This window comes from Oncorhynchus gorbuscha, linkage group LG01, assembly GCF_021184085.1.
Source record: "Oncorhynchus gorbuscha isolate QuinsamMale2020 ecotype Even-year linkage group LG01, OgorEven_v1.0, whole genome shotgun sequence".
NCBI classification, from domain to species: domain Eukaryota; kingdom Metazoa; phylum Chordata; class Actinopteri; order Salmoniformes; family Salmonidae; genus Oncorhynchus; species Oncorhynchus gorbuscha.
Window position 1 is genome coordinate 44,171,086 of NC_060173.1, and position 7,406 is coordinate 44,178,491.

The following is a 7,406-nucleotide window of genomic DNA, read 5'->3' on the forward strand; positions in this document are numbered from 1 at the left end:
CTTGGCGTTACTCTGGACCCCGATCTATCTTTTGAAGAACATATCAAGACCATTTCAAGGACAGCTTTTTTCCATCTATGTAACATTGCAAAAATCAGAAACTTTCTGTCCAAAAATAATGCAGGTTAGACTACTGCAATGCTCTACTTTCCGGCTACCTGGATAAAGCCCTAAATAAACTTCAGTTAGTGCTAAATACGGCTGCTAGAATGCTGCTGCTCCAGTTTCAACTGTTCTGCCTTATTATTATTTGACCATGCTGGTCATTTATGAACATTTGAACATCTTGGCCATGTTCTGTTATAATCTCCACCCGGCACAGCCAGAAGAGGACTGGCCACCCCACATAACCTGGTTCCTCTCTAGGTTTCTTCCTAGGTTTTGGCCTTTCTAGGGAGTTTTTCCTAGACACCGTGCTTCTACACCCGCATTGCTTGCTGTTTGGGGTTTTAGGCTGGGTTTCTATACAGCACTTTGAGATATCAGCTGATGTACGAAGGGCTATATAAATACATTTGATTTGATTTGAATTTGATTTGTATTAGGTGAACAATAGATAAGTAAAGAAATAAAAACAACAGTAAAAAGACAGTGAAAAATAACAGTAGTGAGGCTATATACAGTAGCGTGGCTACGGTTAGTCAGGCTAATTGAGGTAGTATGTACACGTAGGTATCGTTAAAGTGGCTACACCCCCGTCGATGAGAATGGCAGCGTGCTCGGTCCTCCTTTCCCTGTTGTCCACAATCATCTCCTTTGTCTTGAATCACGTTGAGGGAGAGGCTGTTGTCCTTGCACCACACGGTCAGGTCTTTGACCTCCTCCCTATAGGCTGTCTTGTCGTTGTCGGTGGTCAGGCCTACCACTGTTGTGTCATTGGCAAACTTAATGATGGTGTTGGAGACGTGCCTGGCCGTCCAGTCATGAGTGAACAGGGAGCACAGGAGTCCAGTTGCAGGTGGAGGTGTTTAGTCCCAGGGCCCTTAGCTTAGTGACAAAGGAGATGATTGTGGACTACAGGAAAAGGAGGACTGAGCACACCCCCATTCTCATTGATGGGGCTGTAGTGGAGCAGGTTGAGAGCTTCAAAGTTCCTTGGTGTCCACATCACCAACAAACTAACATGGTCCAAACCCACTAAGACAGTCGTGAAGAGGGCACGACAAAACCTATTCCCGCTCAGGAGACTGAAAAGATTTGGCATAGGTCCTCAGATCCTCAAAAGGTTCTACAGCTGCAACAGAGAGAATCGTGATGGGTTGCATCGAATCAAATTAAATTTTATTGGTCACATACACATAGTTAGCAAATGTTAATGCGAGTGGTCACTGCCTGGTATGGCAACTGCTCAGACTCCGACTGCAAGGCACTACAGAGAGTAGTGCGTACGACCCAGTACATCACTGGGGCAGCTGCCTGCCATCCAGGATCTCTACACCATCCGGTCAAAGACCCCAGCCACCCCTGTCATAGACTGTTTTCTCTACTACTGCATGGCAAGCGGTACCAGAGCACCAAGTCTAGGACCAAAATGCTACTCAACAGCTTTTACCCCCAAGCCAAAAGACTCCTGAACAGGTAATCAAATGGCTACCCAGACTATTGGCATTGTACTGCCCCACAAACCCCTCATTTATGCTGCTGCTACTCTGTTTATCATATATGCATAATCACTTTAACTATACATTCATGTACATACTACCTCAATTAGCCCGACTAAACGGTGCCTGTATATAGCCTCGCTACTAATATTTTTCAATGTCTTTTTACTGTTGTTTTTTATTACTTTACTTATCTATTGTTCACCTAATAGCAATTTCTTACTTAAAAATGCATTGTTGATTAGGGCCTGTAAGTAGTTTGGCGCACGTGCCAAATAAACTTTGATTTGATTATTGATGAGCTTTGAGGGCACTATGATATTGAATGCTGAGCTGTAGTCATTTAATACCATTCTCACATAGGTGTTCCTTTTGTCCAGGTGGGAAACGGCAGTGTGGAGTGCAATCGAGATTGCATCATCTGTGGATCTGTTGGGGTAGTATGCAAATCGATGTGGGTCTAGGGTTTCTGGGATAATACTGTTGATGTGAGCCATGACCAGCCTTTCAAAGCACTTCATGGCAACAGAGGTGAGTGGTACGGGTTGGTAGTCATTTAAGCAGGTTACCTTAGTGCTCTTGGGCACAGTGACAATGGTTGTCTGCTTGAAACATGTTGGTATTACAGACAGACAGAGATAGGTTGAAAATGTCAGTGAAGAAACTTGCCAGTTGGTCAGCGCATGCTCGGAGTACATGTCCTGGCAATCCGTCTGAATGTTGACCTGTTTGAAGGTCTTACTCACATCGGTTGCGGAGAGCGTGATCACACAATCGTCTGGAACAGCTGATGCTCTCATGCATGTTTTAGTGTTATTTGCCTCGAAGCGAGCATAATAGTTATTTAGCTCGTCTGGTAGGCTTGTGTCACTGGGCAGCTCTCGGCTGTGCTTCCCTTTGTAGTCTGCTCCTTGAGAGCAGCAGCTCTAGCCTTTAGCTCAGTGCAGATGTTGCCTGTAATCCATGGCTTCTGGTTGGAGTATGTACGTACAGTCACTGTGGGGACGACATTATCGATGCAATTATTGATGAAGCCAGTGACTGATGTGGTGTACTCCTCAATTCCATCGGAATATCTATTATATTGGCAAGAAATTCAACAATGGAAAATCATGTCCACAAAGATGGAAGGCAGACGAGAGGCGAGATCAGATAGGACCATTCTAGCCAATGAAAGGGCAGATACACGTGTGAATAACAGGCACAACTAAGTCATTTTTCTCAAAGTTGCCCAGAAAGCCACATGCATCCACTTAACGTACATTATTTGTAACAGCTAAACATTATGAAACCTCTATTAGATCAAATAAGCCTCATGTTATTGGAAACTCTCTCATAGACCTCCATACAAAACAATCCCCACTTGGCCTCCCGAGTGGCGCAGCAGTCTAAGGCACTGCAGTGCTTGAGGTGTCACTACAGATCCGGGTTTGATCCAGGGCTGCGTTGCAGCCGGCTGCGACCGGGAGATCCATGAGCAGAAGCACAATTGGCCCAGCGTTGTCCAGGTTTGGGGAAGGTTTGGCCGGCAAGGATGTCCTTGTCCCATCTCACTCTAGCGACTCCTGTGGCGGGCCGGGCGCATGAACGCTGACACAGTCACCAGTTGTACGGTGTTTCCTCCGACACATTTGTGCAGCTGGCTTCCAGGTTTAGCGAGCGGTGTGTCAAGAAGTAGTGCGGTGTAGCAGAGTCGTGTTTCGGAGGACGCATGGCTCTTGACCTTCGCATTTCCCGAGTCTGTACTCAAGTTGCAGCGATGGGACAAGACTGTAACTACCAATTGGGTAAAAAAGGGTAAAGTGTAGAAAAAAATATTAGAATAATAAAAATGTAAATCCCCACTTGGTCTGCTTATCTCATGCGAACAGAGTACTGGCCAGAGTACTGTAAATACTCTCGCTTTGCTTCTTCCTCTCTGGTGCAGCTTAACTTCTTTTGGTAGCATGTAACATTACTTTGAACTAGCTAGCTATCTATATTTTCAGAGTACCCACTGGGCACAAACACAGACTCAACGTTGTTTCAACGTAATTATGTCATCATGGTTACCAAATTTCGAAATAGTCTCCCATCCAGGGTTTTAACGCAACCAAATATCAACATTTGATGGAGATGTATCTTCTGCTTGGATAGTGCCATCTATGCCACTGACTTAGTCTGGCTTTAATTCCAGTTTGCCTACATATTAATAATTTATATTTTGGATTCAAGTTAAAGTCTAATTTAAAGTTTGATTTTATTTAGTACTATCATTTAAGTTAGACTTTTGATTGAGACATGAATCCAACATATCAAGGAAACATGTCAAGGAAACAGCAGAGGGAGCCTCCCCCCTATCCACATCGATGCGACCACAGTGGAGAAGGTGAAAAATAGAGTTCGACCGATTAATAGGAATGGCTGATTAATTAGGGCCGATATCAAGTTTTCATAACAATCGGAAATCTGTATTTTTGGGCGCCGATTTAAAAAAATATTTGTACCTTTATTTAACTAGGCAAGTCAGTTAAAAACACATTCTTATTTTCAATGACGGCCTAGGAACGGTGGGTTAACTGCCTTGTTCAGGGGCAGAACGACAGATTTTCAACGTGTCAGCTCGGGGGATCCAATCTTACAACTAGTTCAACTCAATATAACGGCCTGCCTCTCTCTCGTTGCACTCCACAAGGACACTGCCTGTTATGCGAATGCAGTAAGCCAAGGTAAGTTGCTAGCTAGCATTAAACTTATGTTGTTTATGACTTCAAGCCTATCAAATCCCGAGATGAGGCTGTGAAATAACCGAAGTGAAATGGCTAGCTAGTTAGCGCGCGCTAATAGCGTTTCAAACGTCACTCGCTCTGAGCCTTCTACTAATTGTTCCCCTTGCTCTGCATGGGTAACGCTGCTTCGATGATAGCTGTTGTCGTTGTGTTGCTGGTTCGAGCCCAGGGAGGAGCGAGGAGAGGGACGGAAGCTATACTGTTACACTGGCAATACTAAAGTGCCTATTAGAACATCCAATAGTCAAAGGTTAATGATATACAAATGGTATAGAGGGAAATAGTCCTATAATTCCTATAATAACTACAACCTAAAAGTTCTTACATGGGAATATTGAAGACTCATGATAAAAGGAACCACCCGCTTTCATATGTTCTCAAGTTCTGAGCAAGGAACTGAAACGTTAGCTTTCTTACATAGCACATAATGCACTTTTACTTTCTTCTCCAACACTTTGTTTTTGCATTATTTAAACCAAGTTGAACATGTTTCATTATTTACTTGAGGCTAAATAGATTTTATTGATGTATTATATTAAGTTAAAATAAGTGTTCATTCAGTATTGTTGTAATTGTCATTATTACAAATGTAAAATCATATATATATATATATATATATTCAATCGGCCGATTAATCGGCAGCAGCTTTTTGGGTCCTTCAATAATCGGTATCGGTGTTGAAAAATCATAATCGGTCGACCAAGTTCCTAGGCGTACACATCACTGACTAACTGAAATGGCCCACCCACACATACAGTGTGGTGGAACAGCGCCTCTTCAACCTCAGGACGTTGAAGAAATTTGTCTTGGCACTTAAAATCCTCACAAAATGTTACAGATGCACAATTGAGGGCATCCTGTCAGGCTGTATCACTGCCTGGTACAGCAACTGCACCACCCGCAACCACAGGGCTCTCCAGAGGGTGGTGCATTCTGCCCAATGCATCACCGGGAGCAAACTACCTGCCCTCCAGGACACCGAAACCCGATGTCGCAAGGAAGGCCAAAAAGACCAGACTGTTAAATACTGTTAAATAGCTATCACTAGCACATTAGAGGCTGCTGCCCTATATACATAGACTTGGAATCACTGGCCACTTTAATAATGGAATACTAGTCACTTTAATAATGTTTACAAATTTGGATTACTCATCTAATATGTATATACTGTATTCTATCCTATTCTACTGTATCTTAGTCTATGCCGCTCTGGCATTGCTCTCCCAAATGTTGAAATATTCTTAATTTAATTCCTTTACTTTAGATGCGCGTGTATTGTTGTGAAATTGTTAGATATTACAGTTAGATATTACTGCACTGTTAGAGCTAGAACCACAAGCATTTCGCAACACCCGCAATAGCATCTGCTAAGCACATGTACGTGACAAATACAATTTGATTTGATTAATTTGTAGACAAACTGGAATTAAAGCAAGCCAAGTATGTGGCACAGATGGTACTATTCAAGCACTAGATTAAGCACATCCTTTAAAATGCTGACATTTGGTTGTGTCAAAACGCGCATTGATAAACATTTGGGTAATGTTAACAACTAACCAAAAATCAGACATTGTTTTTCCATTGGAATTTGGTTGTGCTTTTAGGTGGTCGAAAGCATAGTGATAACACATTGGAATTGGAAATTCAACTAGCTTTTTGAGTGGGTGAATATAGGTTGTAATCGCATTGATCTACAATGTCTCAACTAAATATTACCCAATTATCCACGTTGAAATGAAGTGGTGTGCCACTGCCCAGTGGGTAGCTTCCTCAATACTGACTACCGCCAAGCTACAAAAAATGTAGCTAGCTAGCTAATTACAGAAATGACTAATATTAGCTAACGTTAGCTAGTTAAACTACATGTAACGTTAGTTAGCTAACTTTAGATCACTAGCTACTACACGACACTGCTGGTTAACTTGCGTGGCAACGAAGCCAGAAACTAGCCAACCACTGCAGCAGTTAGCTACAGTAGCTATGAAAACACAAACATACGAGATCGAGCCCCTTTCCCACTGCGCTGATCAACGGCTTCTGTGGGCAAAATACGCTTGCTAACGTTAGCTATGTTAGCATACGTTAGCAAGCTAAACACACTACTCAAATAAACTTACCTCATGGATTTATTTTGGGATTTGAGACAACGTTTTTTTCTCCAAGTTCATCCAAATTTCCGAGAGACCAGTGTAAACGTTTCAATTTAACGTTGCTAGGCTAGAACGATGTTTCGAGCTTTATGATCGCGTGACGTCATTGGTCACCTTTGGTTGAACAGCCAGTGCGCTACGCGACAGTGCGCTCCACACAGGAGCTGTCTCGGACAAGCAAGGCTAGTACGCTGTCCGTTTACATTGCGAAAATAGACATTTAGCCACTGCTATAATCTGTAATAAGCTGTCTTTCACAAATCCAGAATTTGTGTAATTAATTTAGCCCTTGTAAGATAACTGTAAAAATGTGCGATCATTGCAGACACAGAGGGCATGGAGTCTCAAAGAAAATAAGGGTTAGTGCAAATGTATGCAGACTCACGTGACGTCATTGATGCAAATCATGTATTTTGGGAATACTTTACTTTATAAATGAGTTAGGAACTTTCCTTAACTTCATCTATGATATTTAATATTGTAGAAAGTCAGAAGAAAACTGTCAGGCTTCAATGGTCAACTTGCAGAGGTTGAAATGTTGCCCAATGGATTGTCTGCTAAAAGAATGCATTGTGAACTACGGCGAGAGACCTCTGATTCGGAGCAACAAAGACCATTACCTGCATCAGAAGTTGCACGTTTCTCTAAAGCACAACCATGCGTAGTCCAGTTAAACAGTGACGGCAGATATGGATGTGTTGCAATTACCAAGGATGGGGTTATAGCACTGTTTCTTCCAGACAAGAACCCTACCTGTGCAAGAGCCCTACCTGGAGTCCAGGAGCTAAGGCCATTCTGTGATAGGACTTTGCAATTAAAGACAAGGCAAGGAAAGAACATCGAAAGCAGGTAGGCCTGGACTTTAGCTGGAAAAGTGGTTGTATCCA

The 7,406-nt window shown here is 42.6% G+C and overlaps 1 protein-coding gene across 2 annotated transcripts in view; it reads right to left on the reverse strand.

Annotated features, from left to right (window-relative positions):
• Positions 1-6,617, reverse strand: part of LOC124008437 (sodium/hydrogen exchanger 10-like) — a 30,831-nt gene extending 24,214 nt beyond the window's left edge. The window contains exon 1 of one of the 2 annotated variants that reach the window (XM_046319753.1): positions 6,487-6,617. The gene's annotated coding sequence lies outside the window, so the exon portion shown is untranslated. The remainder of the gene's footprint in view (positions 1-6,486) is intronic. The other variant, XM_046319832.1, reaches the window with a different exon arrangement.
• Between the last annotated feature and the right edge of the window lie 789 nt (positions 6,618-7,406).